We start from the raw sequence: 21,943 nt of genomic DNA, 5'->3' as shown, positions 1-21,943 counted from the left end.
CCTCACCTGCTTGCCTGCTCGCTCTTTCTTTCTCTCTCTCTCTCTCTCTCTCAAAAATAATCATTAAAAAAATTTTTTTAAAAAATGTGTTTTTAAATTTTCACACCTGTGAAATTTTCCTTTTAGTGCTCTGTTGTTGATATTTAGCACAATGACATCATGGTCAGAGAATATGTTCTGAGTAAAGGCTTTGTGTTCATAGAGGCTCTGTTTTTATTTCTACCAACTTGCTTTGTGCTTTCTGTTTGCCTTGGCTTTTCTGTATTTCTTTTTTTTTCTTTTTTCTTCCTTTCTTGTCTTCTTTGGATTCACCCTCTTTCCTTCTTTTACTTTTCCCCGTTCATATTCTAGGTCACAAATCATACAGTTTATTTGTTTAGTAGGTAGATGGAATATGTATGCTTATTGTTGCCTAAAATGAATATCTTTACTCTCCTCCAGAATAATACATGAACCTGAGGATACTTAAGTTTTGGTTATCTCCCATCTGACTTATACTCCATTGTTGGACTATATTCAGTTTTTTATTTTCATTTTAGATAATATTGTTATTTTATATTACAATAAAATATAAAAATTGTTATTTTATGTTAGTTTTTGATATTTGTCCATATATGTGCCCTGTTCTTTCTGTACTGTTTCATTTTAAATTTCTGATCTTCCTACCTTTTTTTTTTTTTTTCTGCCTGGAGTACATCCTTTAGAATTTCCTTTTAGAGAGAGTCTGTATTGCCAAACTCAGTTTTTGTTTGTCTGAAAATATCTGTATTTTATCATCGATTTCTTTAAAGGAGATTTACTATACAATCTTAGTTTGGAGTTCTATTCTTTTTTTTTTTAAGTGTATTTATTTATTTTGGGAGAAAGAGAGAGCATATGAGCGGGGGAAGGGCAGGAAGAGAAGGAGAGAGAGAGAATACCAAGCAGGTTCCATAGTCAGTGTGGAGCCTGTCATGGGGCTTGAACCCATGAACTGTTAGATCATGACGTGAGCTAAAACCAAGATTTGGATGCTTAACTAACTGAGCCACCAGGCACCTCTGAAGTTCTCTTCATTTAAAAAAAAAAATGTTTTTAAGTTTATTTTTGAAGGAGAGAGAGAGCACAAGTGAGGGAGGGACAGAGAGGGAGGAGACACAGAATATGAAGAGCTGTCAGCACAGAGCCTGATGCTGGGCTCAACCCACAAATTATGAGATCATGACCTGAGCTGAAGTTGGATGCCTCACTGACTGAGCCACCCAGGCACCCCCTAAAGTTCTATTCTTTAAAATTTTAAAGATATTGTTCTACTTTCTTCTGGCTTCCAATGTTAGTATTAAGGGATTTGCTGTCAATTTGATGCTAGGTTCTTTGTAGATAATCTGTATTTTCTTTTTGATTTGTTTCAATATATTATTTCTCTTTAATATCTTCAGATTTCCTTATGGTATGTCTAAATGTGGATTTTAAAAACTTATCCTTCTGGGCATTCACTGCACTACCTTAGCCTCATTTATTATCTTATTTCTACTTTGGGAGCCTCTAAGGCATTCTCTCTTTTTATGTATTTTGTCTCCTTCATTCTTTCCTGCTGGAAATCTTATTAGAATATGGTAGACTTTTTCATTGTATCTTCCATGCTTTTTAACGTCTAATTTACTTTTTGGGATTATTCTGTTTGTGTTGCAGTTTTAGTGTCTTCAAATTTGTCTTCTAGTTTGCAAATTCTCTCTTCATCTGTGTCTAATTTGTAATTGTTTTCATGCATGGATTTTAAAATTTCAAGAATTAAATTTTCATTCTCAAAGTTTTATTTTTTCAAATTTGTTTCACTTATTTTATATGTACTTTCTTCTCATTATTTTAGGTATTCTATTTTATAGCTTTAAATTTATTAAACATGTTTTATTTGTTTTTTTAAATATTTATTTTGAGAGGGAGAGAGAGAGAGAGAAATAGAGAGAGAGAGAGAGAGAAAGAGAGAGAGGCTGTCCATGAGCAAGGAAGGGGAAGAGAGAGAGGGAGAGAGAGAATCCCAAGCAGAGCCTGACACAGGGCTTGATCCTGTAAATGTGTGAGATCATGACTTGAGCCAATATCAAGAGTTGGACACTTAAGCAACTGAGCCACCTAGATGGCCCTGTCTTTAAATTTATTAAATATCCTTATTTTATAATCCAAACTTGATAATTTTAGTTTAATTTAGTTTGAATAAATTTAGTTTAATTCAGGTATTTATAGCTCTGATTTCTTGTAGTTCTTGTTTTTTCATGTGTTTTGTTATATTATTAGATGGATTGTAAGCTTATATCCCTCAGAAAGTTGCTTGATGGGAGTTATTTATTTTTGTAGTCTGAGAAAAATACACATCCCTTCAAAAAGGATTTTTGTTTGTTTTTGGTGGATGTTTGATGACACTACTTAGGTAGGAAATTAAGTAATTAGGTTGATGTTTTTTTGATCCCAAAAGTAGTGTTAGAACTCAGGCTAGAAGCCTATGCAGGTGGTGGGTAGTTACGAAATAACAGAGGAGACCACTGTCCAGGTAGAGAATGGTAAGTTTCTTTTCTATCCCATTCTGAAAGGAGTGTTTATTTCTGTTTTACTCTTAAATAGGTCTATGGAGTCTGACTACTTACCTCCCATTAAACAACTCTAGGTAGCTCTAGAACTGTTTCTTTTCTTCTTTCAAAACTCAGGCTTATGGTCATGGGGTAATTTGATGACCTCAGGATGAAAAATTTCCTCAGAGATCTGCTCACCTTTCTGGGTTCCAACTTTCACTTCTTTTTTCCTGCTCTGAAGAGTCCTTATTTGCTTTCTGGGTCATTTATCAATTTTGAAAGATTTTTTTTTTATTATATATTGTTCAGTATTTTTTTGTTATTATCACTAGGAAGGCTGTTCACAGTATGTGTTCCACCATACAATTGGAAATTAAATCCAGTTATTCCCATGTTTAAAGATGAGGAAATTCAAGTTTAGAGAGGCCAAGTGTTTGCCACAGGTCATGGGACTTGAAGGAGTCAAGGTGGAGGATTGTTGACCCCATGCTAATTGTTCCTGCCATTTCCTGGGTCTGAGAACTGCAACCATCAGTTTGAAAGACTACACATAATAAACATACAATTACAGACATCATTTTTATGAGATTTTAAAGCATTTTTTTTATATTTGAAAAGATGCTCAAAATTTGATTCTTTTTTAAAGCTTTTATTTAAATTCCAGTTAGTTAACATATAGTGTAATATTTCTTTCAGAAGAAGTGTTGTATCCATACAACACCCAGTGCTCATCACAAGTACACTCCTTTATCCCCATCACCTGTTGAACCCCCCCCCCCATATGCACAATTTGATTCTTAATGTTTATTTTAGTTTTGAGAGACAGAGAGAGAGACAGCACAGGCAGGGGAGGGGCAGTGAGAGAAGGGTACAGAGGATCTGAAGTGGGCCCTGTGCTGACAGCAGTGAGCCCGATGCAGGGCTTGAACCCGCCAACCGCAAGATCATGACCTGAGATGAAGTTGGGTGCTTAACCAACTAAGCCACCCAGGTGCCTTATTTTTCCCCCCACAATTTGATTCTTAAACAGCCTTTTATGAAGAAAACAAAGTAGGTGTTAATATTTGTTCGTTTGGAGACAGACACAGTGTCCACAACCACCTTAGGATAATGCATGAGGTTTATTTTTCCATGTCAATTTTGGGAAGTTTGGAAGTAGCTTTTGATTTTCACATAATTTAGGCAGAAATATTCAAAGTAATGCATGGTGATCATTATATAATTTTGGCATTTCCCCTTGGAAAGCAAGGAGCAAATTATGCAGGTATATTTTCTAGACAACCAACAACTTGGCAGTTTTTAAAAGGAAAGCTTTGTGACTTTGAGGAGCACTTCATTCTGAAGAACGTGCTAGATGATGCCTTTGATACATTTCGAGATTTAAGGCAAACTTGTCTTTCCTTAGATGATCCTGTGAACAATGATCAGAGCATATGAGGTGAGGAAAAAGTAACAGCCAGTTCTGTGTCCCTGATGTCTGGGTGCCAATTGGTACAGTTGCTACTTTTGGTACAAACCCTATAATATGAAAGGCAATTATAGGATAATTTGAGATGGGAACAGGTGAAGCTCAAATAATTTCAGGCTGAGGAGAGATGAGCAAATGGCAGCTATTCCAAGCGGCCCTGGCGCAGTTACTGTACTGTTTGGACAGGCATGTCTCCTAACGTGATTTTATTATGCTCAGGTTAAAGACTTGGGTTTTAGATCAACAATGTGCAAATTTGGTTTATCACCTGTGTTCAAAAAAGGGATGACAGAATTCCAGCAGGAGAGCTTCAGTGTTTGCCAAGAGCACCAGCAGAAACGTTGTTTGGTTTATGTCTCTCAGAACAAAAGGTCTCACTAGAAACGTGAAATTATTTGTATTAGAGAGTAAGGAATGGCTAACATTTCAAGAATACTCTTGAAACAGTACTCTTCATGTGCATGCATTTTCTGCATGCTTACTTATTTAAAAGTAAGCTTTGGACTCCATTTGGTGATTTTAGCCTATCCAGGACTTTGTGATTTTTGTGGTACTTGTACTCAAAGTGAATGAATCACAGAGCAGTATTCAGTGGTGATCCCACCCAGCTGGTCCTATAATCACCAGCCCAGCAAAGGATAGGGAACAAATCCTGCAGCCTGATTTGTCCTTGTCAGAAGAGCAGCAATGCTCAGGAATAAAATTCAAAGTTATACATGAGTCTAAAAAGAGCAATTTGTCAAGCGTTTCATTGGCACAAATTGAAATGAAATGAGGTCTCGGGCTCTTGAGGTCACTTTGCAACAGGAAGAATTCATTATCTAACTATACACAGAGGAAAATGCTTCACAATTGTGTTTGCTTTTAAAGGATGAGTGCCCACATATAAAGCCAAAGCAGCAGAGGTCACTTACAAGGAATACACTACATGAAAGCAGAGATTCAAGGGTCCCCTGGCTCTAAGCTTCTTCCTTCTCCTTCCAGGTCAGGGTTGCTTTGGGGCATATTGCTCAATGGACTGAGGGAAATACTTGGGAAGCTCTTTGTTGTTAATACAAAATCATTTGTGCAGGTCCTGCTAAGTTGTCTACTAGAAGCACAATGCAGTCTTATATGTCTTTTTCCCTTGGGGTAAGAAGAGTTTGTTCCCCATTGTTCTCCATATTTTATATCATTCTGAAGTGTACATTTTCTCTTAAGGCATTTTATGGCATTCTCCCCATTATGTGGAACAGGTGCAGCCTGGAATGTTTAACAGTTCATTGGGTGGTTAGTGATGGGACATTGGTTTCAGTTTAAAAAATAGGGAGAAAGGAAGTGCATGTTGAACACGTCAATTCTGAGCATTGCATTTTTCAATACATTTATAAATAACTAGGAACAGAGAATTGATTATTACATTTTTGTTGAAGAGACTTGGTGATAACTCAGAAGATAAAAAAAACCAAAGTCATTTGAAATGAAAACGAAAAATAGCATGGCTAAAGACAGTGGATTTAAATAAGGGTGGGGCAAGGAAGTAGATGTGGAGATCTACTCCCTTAATCTCTTTCCATACCTGAACCCTCCCCAAACTCAGACATCAGAAGAGAAGGGCTAGAGAAGCTCACATGTCAAGATCAGCAGCCATTTTTCACTCCTGCTCATTTTCTGTCATCCAATCAAATCTCCTAGCCTTTTTTTTTTTTTAGATCTTTTCTGATAATGTGGCCTCTAATTTATGCTCTTTCTAAACTTTTTATGACTGCCTGTTGATAGGGATTACATTGAATCTGTAGATCACTTTGGGTAGTACAGACATCTTAACAATATTAGGTCTTCCGATCCATGAATATAGGATGTCTTTCTATTTGTTTTTGTCTTTTACAATTTCTTTCAGCATTGTCTTTTTTATGGTTGTCAAGTGTTGTTAAAAGTGACTGCATGTTTGTGTTATAGTTTTTCTTGAGTGGTTGGTGACTTGGGACATGATGGTGGTGCCCTTCATTGAGATACAGGATACATGAAAAGAAGCAGTCTTCAGGGCATGCGGGAGACCATGAGACCACTACTGGCCCTGCTGAGTTCTAAATAGTTGTGTGGCATCTACAAAATGCACTTGGATGCAGATATTTGGAGCTAGACATTGGTGATGGATAAAACCATCAGAATGGGTAAAGATGTTTAGCAAATGTATTTACAGAGAAAGAGAGAAAAATCAGTTCTCCTTTCCTTTGTATTGACCCAATAATAAGTCATCCAAGTGATACAATATTCCAAACTGCCTACCCTACTTCTACTTTGATTACAAGCCACAGCAGACAACAGGAGAGGGGGAGACATTAAAAGGAAATTTAAGACAAATAGCACTAAATATCAAGGTAGCAAAATCACAGATATCTGCTTACTGCATCCTTCTAGCTGCCTGAAAACCATATGTAACAATGATGTTTTATCCTATAAGATCTCCCTTGTGGGGCTTGTAAGTCACGTGATTCTTTTCTGATTCCCCCTGACAGAAATAACTTGGCCTAGAAGGCTTGGTAAGGAAGAGACTTAACTCAATTTCTCCTTGTCTGATCATTTTTGTTACCTCTCTCTGGTCCTCTGTTCAATTGACATGCCCAAATGATTTCATTAAGCCATCTTTTCTTGCCCAATAGAACTCAGGCTCCTTAAAATGCTCCATAAGACCTTTAAAAGTGATTCTCTCCAGTGATCATGACAATGGTGATCATTTTCCCCATAACACTTATGATAATAGAGTATTATATTTTATATCTAAGTGTTACTAGAATGTAACTGCCATGAAGGCAGGACCCTGCCTGTTTTGTTCACAACTTCATCTGTGGTGCTGAGAACAGTGCCTAGCACATAGTAGTCACTCGGTAGAGAATTATTGAAGTAATTTTTGTGTTGATCATGTGTTGGGTATATGTTCATTTTGATTTAGAAAATATGATAACTGTGGCCATGTGACTTTGCATTAAACATAATTATTGACATTTTATTTTGTAGTTGCTTTGATGACATTTCTTAATATCTTTGTTCACCATTGGATCTTGGGTCTGCAATTGGAATTGGATAGTGCTGTCAGATGTGAAAGGATAGTGTTTTTTTGGGGGGCAAGTTTGATTTAGACCTTGCATGTATTGTTACTTGTCTGGTCTACAAAGAGACCTTGATAATTGACAGTTGTATTCAAGTCCTAAAAGAACTCAGAGAGCTGGTGATTAGGGGTGTCTTCTAGCTGTCACTTTGATTTCAGTGGGATTGTACTTCAATGCTTTGCTTTGCCTAGAAACACTAGGAGAAAAACAGTTTTTCTTTACAGGCTCCCTGTAGAAAAACTTCACCAGTGTGGGGGAAAAAAAATGACACTGGCTGACTTACTTTTCATCTGGAATTAACACAATCAGAAAAGTCTAAAGAAGGTAGATAAGGTGTGTTTTCATTTCAATGAAATCTAGATTTTCAAAGCTTTTGAGCTACTAATCCTGCTCCCTCCTTTCTGCTACTTTTCCTCTTTTCTCCAGTGCAATGTCTGCATCAAAGCTACATTTCTGACATGAGCAGAACAATCAGAGGCGAGGTGAAAATGCAAGGCATGATGATCGAACGCTGTTACTTCACAGAGAGCACAGATCTGAGATGGGTTTCCAGTAACGTCCTATCCTGACTACCAGCACACCAGAAGTGGAATGAAAAATTCCAGGCTAGATTATCCTGGGGCTCCTTGGTAGCCCTGGAACTTGGTATACTCTTTAATGACAGGTGAACCCCTTAAAAAAGTCAGATGCCAGAAAATGGAGGGGATACGAGTTGTTTTTGTTTTTTGTTTTTTTCCCTCTGTGGTCAAGACAGTTTCCATTTATCCCTTCGTGGTTTTTGGAAATGACTTGGGCAATTGAGAGTAAAGGGGTTGGGGATGGGGCAGGTGGGGAAATGCTCTGAGATCAGGTGCTCTGGCTTCCTAAGTAGGTTAGAGTCAGGTAGTGTGACAGGTTTGTAAAGGAAATACTGTTACAGTAGAAGAGGTGGCTGTGAATCCCACAGCAGAAGCAGAAAGAAAACAAAGTCAAAACAAGTTATTATATTTAGGAACGCACAGTTGTTTAAATCAGCACTGGACAATTTTGGCTTTCTATATTGTGGAAATTAGGCTCACTATTCAAAGAGTAGAAGAAAATCCTAACTTGAAAACTTTGTTGGCCTGTGTGTTATATAGAAATTGATCTCTTAAACATTAGTTTCTTAAATTGGGCAAACAGTCTTTGACCAGATTTAAAAATAGCCCCACTTTTCAGCTGGGAGAGCCAAAGAGGGGGTTTGCTCTGTGGATCTCAGTTTCTTTCTCTCTGATCTTCATCTGGGGAGCTCAGGATGTCTTAACTGCTTGCTGCATGTCTGACTTGGCATGTCACTGAAAATACTTTGCAAAAGGGGAGGTAGATGGAGTTGGCAGGGATTCTATTAATATGAGATCTACTCCCCAAAGACAAAGGGCTGTATACCTCTCCCTTGTTTCATTAAAGTTGTTTATGGAAGTTCAGAGGCAAAATCTGTACCCAAACCATCTACCTACTGAAAAGGCCTAGAGAAGAGGAGGTGTATAGACTGTGCTAGAAGTCTCAGGGAATGGCTAAGGCTGGAAGATAGTGGAGTGCAGCACTCAGAAGCTCAGACACTGGTGTCTTTCTGCTTGGGTTTGTATCCCTAGCATGGGTCCTTGGGCGCTTGGACAAGTTATGTAGTGTCCCAGGCTGGATTTTCCAAGAAGCAGACTCTGAGATGAGTTTAGCATGCAGGTTGTTTATTCTGGACTGTTGTTGATCCACACCTGAGGGACAAAGGGGACAGAAGCAGAGTTGGGCAGAGGGACAAGTCAGGCAGCCATTCAGCAGGGCTCTGGAGCTGGAATGGCCCTATAGAATTATCCTGAGCTGGGCAGAGATCCTCTCACACTGATCCCATCGGAGGTGGGCCACCCGGGGAAGGGATGTGACTACAGGCAAGCTCTGCCAGTGAGGTATCTTTGAGAGGCTAGGAGTGGAAGGGTAATAGGTCCTTCTATGAAGTGAGATTTGGGTGGCATCAGTGTCCATGATGCTTAGTTTCCTTGGGCCCTCTGTTTCTTCAGAATAGTTTTTGGAGAATCAAATGAGATGGTACATGTAAAGTGCTTAGAACTCTGTTTGTCATGGAGTAAATAATTATTGTCATGTACCTGGCAGAGGTTAAATAATTTTCCCAGGGTCTCCCAGGTGGTCTCTGATGTGGATGGCCTTGGGACTGAAGCCTGACTCCTTCCAGCTTGTTTTTAGCTTTGGTATCAAATATCTATAACATGGTAGAATCCATATTGGTTTGAATAGGTTTACTTTCTTCCCTTGCCCCCATCTCTGACTTCCCACCTGTTTCTGGGGATAAGCCAGGGCATGATTTGGGGCAGGAGAGTTGGCCTAAGTTGCAAGGGTGGAAGGAAGGAGGAGAAAGGAAAAATCATGGACTGTTCTCCCCATCTCCAGACCCATGGCACCCTGCCTTTCTCTCCCACTTTCCAGTCTCCTTTTCCCTCCCCATCCAGGCTCTATTCCTTATATTTCATGCCCATCCTTGGTCCAGAAATGAAGTGTTAGAGTACTCTTTGTGAGGTGGGATGCTAGAGTTTCCCTCTGAAGCTCCGATGAATCTTAACTCTAGTTATTGTTGTATCCAAAGATGTATGCTGTGGGTCTTCTGTGGGGGAATCTTTCCCTAGCACCCTAAACTGATGTGGGAATGGGTCTTTGGAACGCACCCTATTTGTAAGTTTAGCCACCTCTATTTTCTCCCTCCCTGAGTTACAAGTTGGATAGCTAATGAGTTCTATTTTTGTTTCTGTTTTTGTTTTTTGCTCACTAGTTCTTCCTCCATGTATGCACTGTGGGAAAACATTTATAAATGAATTACCATATGCAGAGTATTCTAGGGAATACCACAAAGTAAAAGAATGTATTTTCAAAGAGCTTACAGCCTTCTTTAGGGTTGTAGTACACAGTTAGAAGTGGGGCTGATTTTTCAGAGGACTCTGTTGATGTGCTACTTAGTTCTGGGTTTGCAGCACAAACTGAAAACTGAAAAGTTTTAATTGTTGATGTTAAGAAAACATCAAGATAAGAGAGCAATAGGAATGTAAATATTTTTTTAATGTTTATTTATTTTTGAGAGAGAAATAGAAAGTGAGCGGTGGGGGGAGGGCGGGGGGGGGAACAATCTGAAGCAAGTTCCACCCCATCCTTTAGAGCCCAAAGTGGGGTTCAATCTCACGAACCATGAAATCATGACCTGAGCCAAAACCAAGAATTGGATGCTTAACCAACTGAGCCATCCAGATGCCCCAAGAATGTAAATAATTTGTGATAATTGAGTGCTCAACCCAATGCTGAAATCTCTCAGCTGTCCTCAGTCATACCAGAGCTTTCTGTCAGGACTTTCCAGGTCTCATTCACCTAAGAGTCTTAGCAGGTAGAGGGCCAGGATTCTGTGGCCTTTTGCCACCCTCACTTTCTCCTCCCCAGGGAGCAAGAGTGACTTAATTTTATTGGTGACTAAAGAGCAGGGGCAGAAGCATTCCATTCTCTCTTTTATCTTTAGGGCAAGACATGCTCATAAAGTGCCTGAGTTCTTCTACCACAGGGAATCCTGTCTTGGTGCAGCACTTCCTAGATCTGCTTGTTTAAGTTTAATTGTGGAACTTGGGGTCATGAAGCCCATTGACCCACATATAGAAATCACATTTCTCCAATGTCAGCTTAATAATGATAATCATTTATCATCGGTAAAATGTTGATGCTGTATTTGGAGGCTATCTGTCTTATTCCTATCTTATTCCCAATTTGAATCTCATTGGTTCAAATCCTAGGTGGGGTTGAGGGATGTCATTTATCAGTCTCCACTCAATTCTAAAGGTCAGGTATTAGGGTTTCCTAATGCATTAACTCCAGACTCAGATCACTGCATACTAGATGGATCAGCATTTATCCACCAGCATTGTGTGTGTGTGTGTGTGTGTGTGTGTGTGTGTGTGTGTGTATCTGTCTGTCTGTCTTCCAAAGAGAAACCCTTGGAAGGCAAGAATTAGGTAAAAACTGCTAATTTGAGTAGATCCTCTTTAATTCAGCTGAACAAATCCTTATTAAGGTCCTGAGATGGGGTAGTTGGTACCCCAGGCCCAGAGGATGCAGATTAATGGGACGTGCCCAAGGAGCTTTCGATCCTACAAAAGATAGTGGCATAGGGAAGTGGAGGGAGGGTCAGGGTGGAGGAGTGGTTACTCTTTTTCTCTATAACACTTCCTGAATGAGCAGCACTTGGGTTCGGGTGCAGGGTCTAGTGTCACCCTGGTGATAAGAATAATGGAAAGTAGTCTGATGTTCTCCTTCCCATGCCAAGTTTTGGATAGCGTAATCCTAGAATTCTGTAGAGATGAGAGATAGAGTATGTGCTTTGGAGTTTGACTGACTAGGGTAAGTGACTTAACTCCTCTTTGTTTCTGATTTCTCACATGAGGAAACAGGGATGATAGTATTACCTGCATCCTAGCATTGTGGTGAGGAATAAGGGAGCTAATCCAAGCAGAGGCTGAGCCAGTGCCTGGCACAGAGGGGTTCTCAACAGAGGGAAGCTCCTGTTGTCATGACCTGTTGTCAGGAATGTGCATGTGTGTTGAGAATTTAGCTAAACCACTCCACTGACATTGCCGCCTTGGCATCTATTTCATGTGGCCAGGCAGCCTGCAAGGGCCTTGAACTGTCACTGCTCCATCCTGCGATTGCACAGCATCACAGGCAAGTATCAGCCCATCGTACAACTTCCCCAGCAGCCCTTGTGAATAACAGTCTCCTGGGGCTTTCCTCTTTTGTGCCCCTTAGATAAGACCCCCTTGGAGCTTACCAAATCTCTGCTCTTTTTGAATTCACCAACCTGAGCTTTGTATGGGAATCCCAAACACTCTAACCCTGGTCCCTAATAAAGACATGTGCCCCAGGTCCCGTCACTTTCTCTGCCTGCACCTTGCCTTGACCCACCCATGTGACACCTCCAGGCATGCTCTGTGCACTTCCTCCAGGACCTGTGAGTAATAATCTTTTCTATTTCTTTTTTTTTTTTTAGTGTTTATTTGTTTTGAGAGAGAGAGAGAGAGACAGTGTGAGGGAGGGAGGGGTAGAGAGAGGGAGAGAGAATCCCGAGCAGCCTCCGTCTAATGCGGGGCTTGATCTCATGAACCTTGAGATCATGACCTGAGCTGAAATCAAGAGTCAGACTCTTAATTGATTGAGCCACCCAGGTGCCCCAATAATCTTCTCTATTTCACTTTTGCTGTGTTCTTTCATTGGACCTAGGCTCACCATCCAACACCCTGGGTCTCTACTTAACAAATGTTAACAAAGTCACAACAGTGTGACATGGGGCTGGGGAGGAGAACATAAACCAAGAAGACAAAGAGAAGTGGTTCTTTTTAGCTCACTGGAAGGCTCTGGCTCTAAGACTTTTTTTTACAGTTATGGTGGGTACACTTAAAAAGCAAGAGAGCTTCCATATCCAGAGAGGAAAATGAACTACCATTCAGCCTCTTCATTTTATCCTAAGTATTTGTTTGTCATTTACCTGGAATAGCAGGAAAGTTTGGTGCTTGTCTGTCACCAACAGTAATAATAAGGTCAGCATGTAGCAGCAAGAGGCAGAATGGTTTCTGGTTTCGCCAAATCCTGCTTGTTTTAGATGAGTGGTAAAAACCATAGCCAAACCTTTGTGTTCTTCACTTAGAGGCTACAGATATTTATCTCAGATGCCCATTCTGATGGTGTGAAAGCTGGACAAACTGCTTATCATTTAATTGAGATAGGCATTTATTGAACGCCTACTAGGTATTTAGGTCTGTCCTGGGAACTTAGTTATTACATGGTTTAAATTCATAAAAATCATTTGAGGTAGATGTTTTCTTGGTTTTATAGATGAGGAACTTAGAGTTCAGAATTTTTGCAAAGACAATTAAGATAGAAGTTGCTGGAATTTGAACTCAGGTCTTCAATAAGATTGAAAAAGAATTTTTAAGTGTTAATTTTTGAGAGGGAGGGAGGGAGTGAGAGAGAGAGAGAGAGAGAGAACAAGCCGGGGAGAGGCAGAGAGAGCGGGACACACAGAATCTGAAGCAGGCTCCAGGTTCTAAGCTGTCAGCACAGAGCCCAGTGCAGGGCTCAAACTCATAAACTGTGAGATCGTGACCTGAGCCGAACTTGGATGCTTAACTGACTGAGCCACCCAGGGGCCCCTGCAATAAGATTTTTTTAAAGTTACATAGATTTAATGAGGTTCTGTCGTGTATTATTGGCATATTGCCTACTACTTTTATGAATTTTAGGGAATTTTAAAAATACAGAAAATCATCATGAAGAAAATAAGAATAATCCATAATATCACAACTCAGAAAAAGCCACTATTTAAATTTTGAAGTATTTTCATCCAATTTTAATGCATATATATATGTATATGTATATATATATATATATATATACATATACATATATATATAGTTGTTGTTTTATTTTGTTTTTTTTTCCCCACAAAAGTAAACTTCTTTCTGTATTGTTTTAAAAGTCTCCCTTAAAAATATGTTAGGAAGGGATTTTCATGTTATTAAATAGTTTTCTGAAACCTGATTTTAAATTGCCACATTTGATTATGTGGATGAAGAAAGCCCTTATTGTTCAAATGTATGTTTCTATTTCCCCCTATTTTAAACATCTTTGTATATAATTTTTATGTATATTTCTGATTATCCCTTTAGAACAGATTTCAGAAGAATAATTACAAGGTTAGAGGTTTTTCCAGTTATCTGATGCCGTGGAACAAACCAACCCCAAACTTAGCTGCATTAAACAACCACCGTTTTACTGTGCTCATGGATGCTGTAGGTTAGGAATTCGGTAAGGGCATGGCAGGGATGGTTGTTGTTTGCTCTATGATGTCTGGGATCTCAGCAGACACACTCCAAGGCTGATCATAGCTGGGACTGTTGACTGCTGTTCCTACATGTGGCTTCTCCAGCCTGGTGATCTCATTGTAAGGGTACATTTTTGTGACTTGGCTTAGAGCTCCAAGAGTATTTCAGTAGCACAAGGTAGATGTATATGGGCGTTATGAAGTAGCCTTGAATGTCGCATGGTGTCACTTTTCCTGCACTCTGTTGGTTGAAGCAGTCATAATCCTGTCCCAGTTCCAAGGTAGAGAATATGGACCCTTACCTGTCAATGGAAGGGGTGTCGAAGAATTTATAGCCAGGTTTTAATACTGCCAGAGATGTTATAAACCACTCTCAAGACTTCCACATATATTATCAGGTTGCCCCCAGAAACGTTATATAAATCAACTTTTTCTAGTCATACCTGATAGGTACACTCTTAACCCACCCTGAACATTTCAATTTTAACAAGTATTTGTCAATTTGAGAGACAAAAGATAGTATATCATGTCATTGTAAACTTCAAGTATCTGAATACTAGTGAATTTCTATATGTGGGTTTTTTTTTTCAGATGCTTGTCAAAATTTAATGTGAATTTTCTAGTTTTTGCTCCTTTTCATGTTGGAGTAGTCATCTTTTTCCTCATTAATTGGTAGGTGTTGTATACGTATTAAGACTAAAGCAAGGTGATCTGAAACTAAATTGAATTTTTCTACTACTCTACCTCTTAACAACTCTAATAAATAAATATTTTTAGTGCTATGTGTAAGGCACTGTTTGTTTGTAATCCTTACTCTGCCTCTTCCAAGTTGTGTGGCTTTAACAGTTTATTTAAGCCTCTTGGACTTGGTTTCCTCTTCTGTAATACTGGGATGATAACATTTCTATCTCACTAGTCATTGTGAGGATTCAGTAATGCCCATGTGAATGCTTAGCAGAAGACTTATTGCATATTAAGTGTCCAGTAAAGATAAGTCGTTATTCTTGATATGATTACTGTCCTCATAGTGGTTGACAGTGACACCCGGACGCCGTGAGTAGTTTAGTGATTATCTCATCCTGTCTCTTGGCCAGTTGGTAATTGTATAACTGCTAGTCATGTCAGAGCCATTTGGTTTCTAAATTCAGAAGAGTCATGGTTGCTCTGGGAAAGGTCCCATCTTTAGTTGTTATTTAAACTTGGTTTGCAAGTTTTCCAGAGGAGGCAAGTCACTAACAAGGCAGGATGGGCTTTGGAGCAGGGGAGGGGAGGCCATCTTAATTAATTGTTGAGACACCTGGAAATAATCACCGTCCTTGATTGCCATGCCAGTACAATGGGAAGGACATGGGGCAAGGACTCATTTCTTGGGGAAACTCTTGAGACAAGAACTAAATTTGATTGCATTTCCTCTTCCTTTTTTATTCATCTTCCCATCCATCAGACTGAATGCAGAATCAAGCACTGTGGAGCCGCACTGATGAAAGAAAAGTAAAACTCTCACCTGAGTTGTTCATTTTAGCCTCATTGTGGTTTTGACTTGTATTTCTCTGATGATGTGTGATACTGGGTGAGAATGCAAGCTTGTGGAGCCACTCTGGAAAACAGGATGGAGAATCCTTAAAAGATTCAAAATAAAACTACCCTACAACCCAGCAGTTGCACTGCTAGGTACTTATCCAAAGGATACAGGAGTGCTCATTTGAAGGGGCACGTGTTTATAGCAGCACTATCAACAATAGTCAAATTATAGAAAGAACCCAAGTGTCTATCGACTGATGAATCGATAAAGAAGATGTGATATATATATATATATACACACACACACACACACACACACACACACACACACACACACACACAATGGAGTATTACTCGGCAATCAAAAAGAAGGAAATCTAGCCATTTGCAACAACGTGGATGGAGCTAGTGTGTATTATGCTAAGCAAAATAAGCCAGTCAGAGAAAGACAAATAGCATATGATTTAACTCATATGTGGAATTTGAGAAACACACCAGATGAACATAGGGGAAGGGAAGGAAAAATAAAATATGATAAAAACAGACGGGGAGGCAAACCATAAGAGACTCTTAAATACGGAGAGCAAACTGAGGATTGATGGAGGGAGGTGGGTGGGGATGGGCTAATTGGGTGATGGGCATTAAGGAGAGCACTTGTTGGGATGAGAACTGGGTGTTGTATGGAAGTGATGAATCACTGGGTTCTACTCCTGAAACCAATACTATGCTGTTTGTTAACTAACTTGAATTTACATAAAAAAACACAAACAACAAATTAAAAACAAAAAGGAAAGTGAAACCCTTTTCTTTAGAAGAAGTCCCAAAGGGCTCTCATTGCATCGACTGGGGATAGGCCGTGGAAGCAAAAGGCCAGGGCCTGGGTCTCAGGTGACCAGAGGCAGGGCTGTGCCCCAACTCTCATTCCCTCTGAGCATGTGCTTTCCTCTTAGTCTGGCATAGCCTCTTCCTGCTCTTTCGTTTCAGAGCCTCACGGGGGTGTAGGAGTACTGTGCTTGGATGTGTGGGGGATGGGGGTTAGGGGTGTGTGTGTGTGTGTGTGTGTGTGTGTGTGGAGTGAGGCCTGGTGGCCTGTCTCCATCACCCCTGGGGGCAGTGAACATTTGTTGTCTCCAAAGAGGGCTTCTCTGGCTTCAGCCCAGCTGTCCCTATGTGATAACCACCATGGCTAATACTGTACTGATGAGCCACTTCGGGTCTCCGCCTCACCGCCTCTGATCACTATGAAATATGAGTTGGGGGAACTTTCTGTAACAAATGCCCGCTTGACTGAGCCCCTATTCAGGCATCCGATGTCAGCACTTGACGCAGACAGCCGCTCTGGCCAGACAGTGACAGATTCAGCCTCCTGTTCAGACTGTCAGGGGAGTCTCCCCGTCAAGCTTGGGCTTGTCACAGGATTGCCTGGCTGAATCCTGCCAGGGCTGTGGGCCGCACCTGTGTTTCCAAATGTCAGTGGGCTTGAGAGCCAGCCGCTTGCCACCACCCTTTCTGTCAAGGTCAGCTGGCAGATGGGGGAGGGGTGCTCCTGAAGGGAGACAGACCTGCCTCTTTTGTCCTTTACTGACTTTTCAATACCAGGAGGTCCAGGACTTGTGAAAGAAAACATTTGAGGGAATCTTGGATAAAATTAAAAAACAAAACAAAAAAAACAACCCCCCCCCCCCCAAACTACCATAAACAAGCAAACTTGCCTGGAGATTGGCCCAGGCAAGTTTATTTCTTTGAAACATCATTTCCAAACTTCCTTTAACATTATCTTGCTAGTCTTGTTTGAATACGAAGTGAAGAAGAACAAAGCTAGTTACGGATGGTAAGAAAGAAAGAGTTCACATTAGTGGCTACTTTTGGGATTCTGCCAGGGGTGGCCATATGGTAATCATAATGATGATTTATAAATCAGAAGTTGTAACCTGATGGACTGAATTTGGCACAGAGGATTTTTATTTGGCCTAGAGTGTTTATCTGTTTCCAGTAGAACTTCATGCTAGTATTTAGAATTCAGAATATTTCACACACAAACATGATTTCTGGCCTTTCTTGAAATGCTAAGTTCTGGCAACATTGGGTTTGCGTTCTCGAATAGGGATGATTTGGGTAAACCACACTATTGCCATTGCTTACTTTAGGAAGGGCAGATACTTTTTAATTTGCCACAGTCCTCACCTCTCCCGGTTGTTATATACAACTGCTTATTTAAAAAAAATTTTTTTTAAATGTTTATTTATTTTTGAGAGAGACACAGACAGAATGCAAGTGGGTTAGGGGCAGAGAGAGAGGGTAGAATCCGAGGTAGGCTCCAGGCTCTGAACTGTCAGAACAGAGCCCGACGCGGGGCTCGAACTCACAAACCATGAGATCATGACCTGAGCTGAAGCAGGACGCTCAACCGACTGAGCCACCCAGGTGCCCCTCTCTTATTTTTATTACATGAATGATTTCTGTAGCTATTTGGCTTGAGTACTTGGCCTGGTATGAATGCTGAGCCTTAATCCTACACTCAATCTTGAGTGAGTTCTACTTAGTGTTGTTTTTTGTTTGTTTGTTTGTTTGTTTGTTTGTTTTCCCCCTTCCTGGTATGTGACAGGGCATTGCTTGAATTTTCAAGATTTAAGTGCAGTTAGTATTAGGAAGAAGAAAAATAATGGTTTTATTGATAGGTGAGGGCCATAGTTAACTATTGCCAGGCCTTAGCTCTTGATTTTAGACAAATTTTCCATGAGTGATAAGTTTCATGACAAGTTTTGGTGTTGCTACTGAGAGGGGAAGAGAAATATATTAATTGGAACATGTTATATTATCTCATTTTTAATCCTTACACAAATCCTTCCCAGTTAGCAGTATGGTCTCCTTTCCATGAATGAGGAAATGGGGTTCAGATTTAAGGACCTTTCTCCTTAAAGCTGGAAATTAAGGGAACCAGAGCTTCTATTTATGTAAAAATCTTTACTTTTTTCTCCAACATACTACCTTAACCAACAGAATCATGTATCATCTATATCGGCTAAAATTTAAGTATTGCTGAAAAGATAAACTGTACTATCTTTGTTAAATAGGTTGCATTTGGATTTTGGGGCATATATTTAAGAGTCTTTGATGATGGTGATGATAATAATAATAATAATAATAATAATAATAATAATAAACAAATGAAAAGTACTTGTTCATGATGAGGATTTTTTTCCTTAAAATAATGTTTTTTTAAAACCCACATGAGGTGCAGATTAAAATGATACTTTATTGATTTTGACATTGAAAATAGTAACAGCCAGCCTTACAGAGCACTTATTGTGTGTTTATATAGGCTACCTTATTCAACTGTCTCAACAAGCATACAAAGTAGGTAAAGTTATTATCCCTATTTTATAGATGAGGAAACTGAGGCACTGAAGGGAATTCAGAGTGACTTGAACAAACTGCTTGATAAGCCATCAGATGGGTTGGGAGCAGACTCATTAATACAGTTTAGCCTTCCACCGATGTGATCTTTGATGAATATTAGCCAAGATACTAGACGTGCTGTAAACCCTGCAGTTCTATAGTTTCTTTGTACCTATGCCAATCGGCTGTCTCCTGTTCTACGGGAGGAATACTGGAAGAAGCCCTGAGAACTTATTTGACCAGATAGAAACTTTAGAAGTGCTTCCACAAACGATGTTTTAAGAAGGTCATTAGGAGTTCTGATAGCTGTGAGTAAGTTGTTTTGTAGTGACGGCTATGGGGTGGATCACTTATGGTTAAGTGGTGGGACAGGGTAATGGACCGAAGCTTCAAACACAATGAATTTTGTTGATTATGAGGAAAAAAACAACAACAGTGTTAGATGATAGTAACTGTACTGTGCGAGGGTTGTTTGAAGTATCCATAGATGGGGGTGGTTTGAAGGTTTAAAGTACTTGAAATGAATGCATTTGAAGTCTAGGAAAGCAATGAAATCTTCTGTATGCGTGTCACTGGGGTGCCGTACGGGGCCACCTTGTCTAGCCTCAAGTGGAGAAGTGACCTCGGATAGATTTGAAGGGCTTGTTCCTAATGTCTGCCTTTGAAGGATTTCTTGTCACTGTTTATTCTTAATGCAGTTAGAGGCTGGCCTGTGTCTTTTGGAGTCCACAGCCCAGTGACTACTCTGATGCCGTGCTATCACAGAGAACACGTGAGCAAGTGTTATCACTCTGCTTTTCCTATCATTCAGCCGCATGTTCTGGGGCTAAGTTGGGATCTAAGAGGAGTCCACGATGCTTGCGTGCATGCAGCCATACCAATGGTTACTGTTCTTTTTTTCTTTTTTTTCTTTTGTAGTGACCAAAGTTGTCTTATTTTGGGCAGAATTAGGTGGAAAATAGCATGAACAAGTCATGGATAAGGCATAATGGAACCTCTCACTACACATTTAAGTGGCAGCCATTTGACACACTCTCTTTCCCTTCCTTAGAGATATAATGGATTAGAATCATTAGAAAGGCTGTGCTTACCCTTGGTTTCCTCTCTGCCCGTTTAGTAGCAGGCAGGCTGAACCCAGTGCTTTCATGCTATTACCTGCCATATTTCCTTGTGGGCTGCTTTTCTTCTGACAGCGTCTTACATCTCGCTGTTCCCAGGGTTCCTCTTGTGCCTTTTCTTATGGCTTCCTTTCTGTATTCTCCAGGATGATTTTGTTTAAAAATTACCCATATTTTTAGCTACTCAAAAGCTATTGGCTCCCAAAGAAAACAGCTTCAGACCTTTTCTTTCCCCTGAGCCAGAGCCCTATATTATCTGCTGCTCATCAAACCCATCTCTGTGGGTGTTCCCCTGGCTTCTCAAAAACAACAGGCTTTAAACCAAGCTCATCACCTTCCTTCCTATTTCACCAGCTCTGCTTTCTGCATGTCTTACTTTTTTGGAGCATGTTTCTAACTTCATCATGCATAAACTCTGACTCACTGAAACATCGAGGATGGGGTGAGGAACCGACACTGTTTGCAAACAGCTCTAGTGATTCTGGTGTTCATGGTCCACATACAACACGGAGAAAAGCAGCTGTGTGAAGGTGCCTCTCTCCACCTGGTCACACGAGCTAGAAATGTTGGAATCATTCTAGTCTTATTTCTTCCGTTCAACCATTGTCCAAAGGGCCAGTGCAGCCTACTGATTCTATTTCCTCGGTGTGTTTCAAATCTGTCACTTCCTCTCTATTTTACTGCTGCTCCTTTCCTTCCATCATAGATCATCCCAGCAATCTCCTTATTTCTCCTTGACTTACTCTTGTTCCCTTCCATCTACTTTCTACCATGCCACTAGAGTGATCTTTCCAAAATGCAAATATTGTATTGCTATTTTCCATCTCAGAACTTTTCAGTGACTCTATTCTGAAGGATAAACGCTAACCTCCTTAGCGTGATTAGTAATTCTTTTGTGATTTGGCCCTCGTGTATACATCCAGTTTCACCTGTTTGTCAATCCTTTATTTCAGCCCGAATTCCAAATATGTTAAGCCATTTGTAAGCCTGAACATTTTTTAGTCTCTGTATTCCCCATGCTATTATGCAGGTTAATCTTTTTGCTTCTAATACCCTTCCTTTTCTTTGGCTGGCTGAGTTTTACTCTGTCATCCAATGAATCAAGTCAAGCATTTCCAATTTAGAGAAGACATCCATAATCTTTGCTGACTGACTTGAGGATTTCTCTGGTTAAATTTCCCTAGATCTTTGTGTCTACAGACATCAGAGTATTTATTACAGAGTGCTATATTTACTGGTTTACTTCTTTAAAATTAACATGTGAGTTTCTTGAGAACCTTGACTATATCTTCAATTTTTGTATGTCCAATACAGTGACTGGCATTTACTGAACAGGAAAAAATTTTGGAGAATGAATGATTGGCCAAATGTTTTTAAACAACTTGGTAAGACTTAGACACACTAAAATTCAGAATGAGAGGCACCTGGGTGGCTCAGTTAGTTAAGCATCTGACATCAGCTCAGGTCATGATCTCATGGCTCATGAGTTTGAGCCCTATGTTGGGTGCCTGGAGCCTGCTTCATATTCTGTGTCTCTGTCTCTCTGTCTCTCTCTCTCTCTGCCCCTTCCCTGCTCATTCTGTCTCTGTCTCTGTCTCTCTCTATCTCTCTCAAAGATAAATAAAAAAAAAAATTCACAATGAAGAGGAATGTCCTTGTGCATAACTCTTGAAACATAGGTGATTCTCTATCACCTATGTGATACTATCACCTATGTGATACTTTTACTAAGCCCCATGTCTTAGTAAAAGAAGGTTCCCATCAGTTTCATTTTGTTCCTCCCAAGGATGGGGAGGTTTATGTGAAGATTAACTTATTACCTGGTTACCCTTCCCAAAATTCTTTTACCAGGTCCGAGTTCTTACAGTAGGGAAAGGAAGGTGGTGTTCTACTGCTAAAATGCAGAGCCTCCTAAAATCTGAGAACAA

The 21,943-nt window shown here is 40.0% G+C and overlaps 1 protein-coding gene across 2 annotated transcripts in view; it reads left to right on the top strand.

Annotated features, from left to right (window-relative positions):
• Positions 1 to 21,943, top strand: part of DTWD2 (DTW domain containing 2) — a 525,766-nt gene that overhangs the window by 214,193 nt on the left and 289,630 nt on the right. Inside the window, exon 10 of one of the 2 annotated variants that reach the window (XM_027076851.2) lies at positions 7,530 to 7,920. The exons of the other annotated variant lie outside the window; for it this stretch is intronic. The gene's annotated coding sequence lies outside the window, so the exon portion shown is untranslated. Of the gene's footprint in view, positions 1 to 7,529; positions 7,921 to 21,943 lie in introns of those variants that run through there. 2 annotated transcript variants of the gene reach the window in all.

Source organism: Acinonyx jubatus, chromosome A1, assembly GCF_027475565.1.
Source record: "Acinonyx jubatus isolate Ajub_Pintada_27869175 chromosome A1, VMU_Ajub_asm_v1.0, whole genome shotgun sequence".
Classification (NCBI taxonomy): Eukaryota; Metazoa; Chordata; class Mammalia; order Carnivora; family Felidae; genus Acinonyx; species Acinonyx jubatus.
Note: the sequence above shows the minus strand (reverse complement) of the source record. Positions and strands in the feature narration are given on the sequence as shown.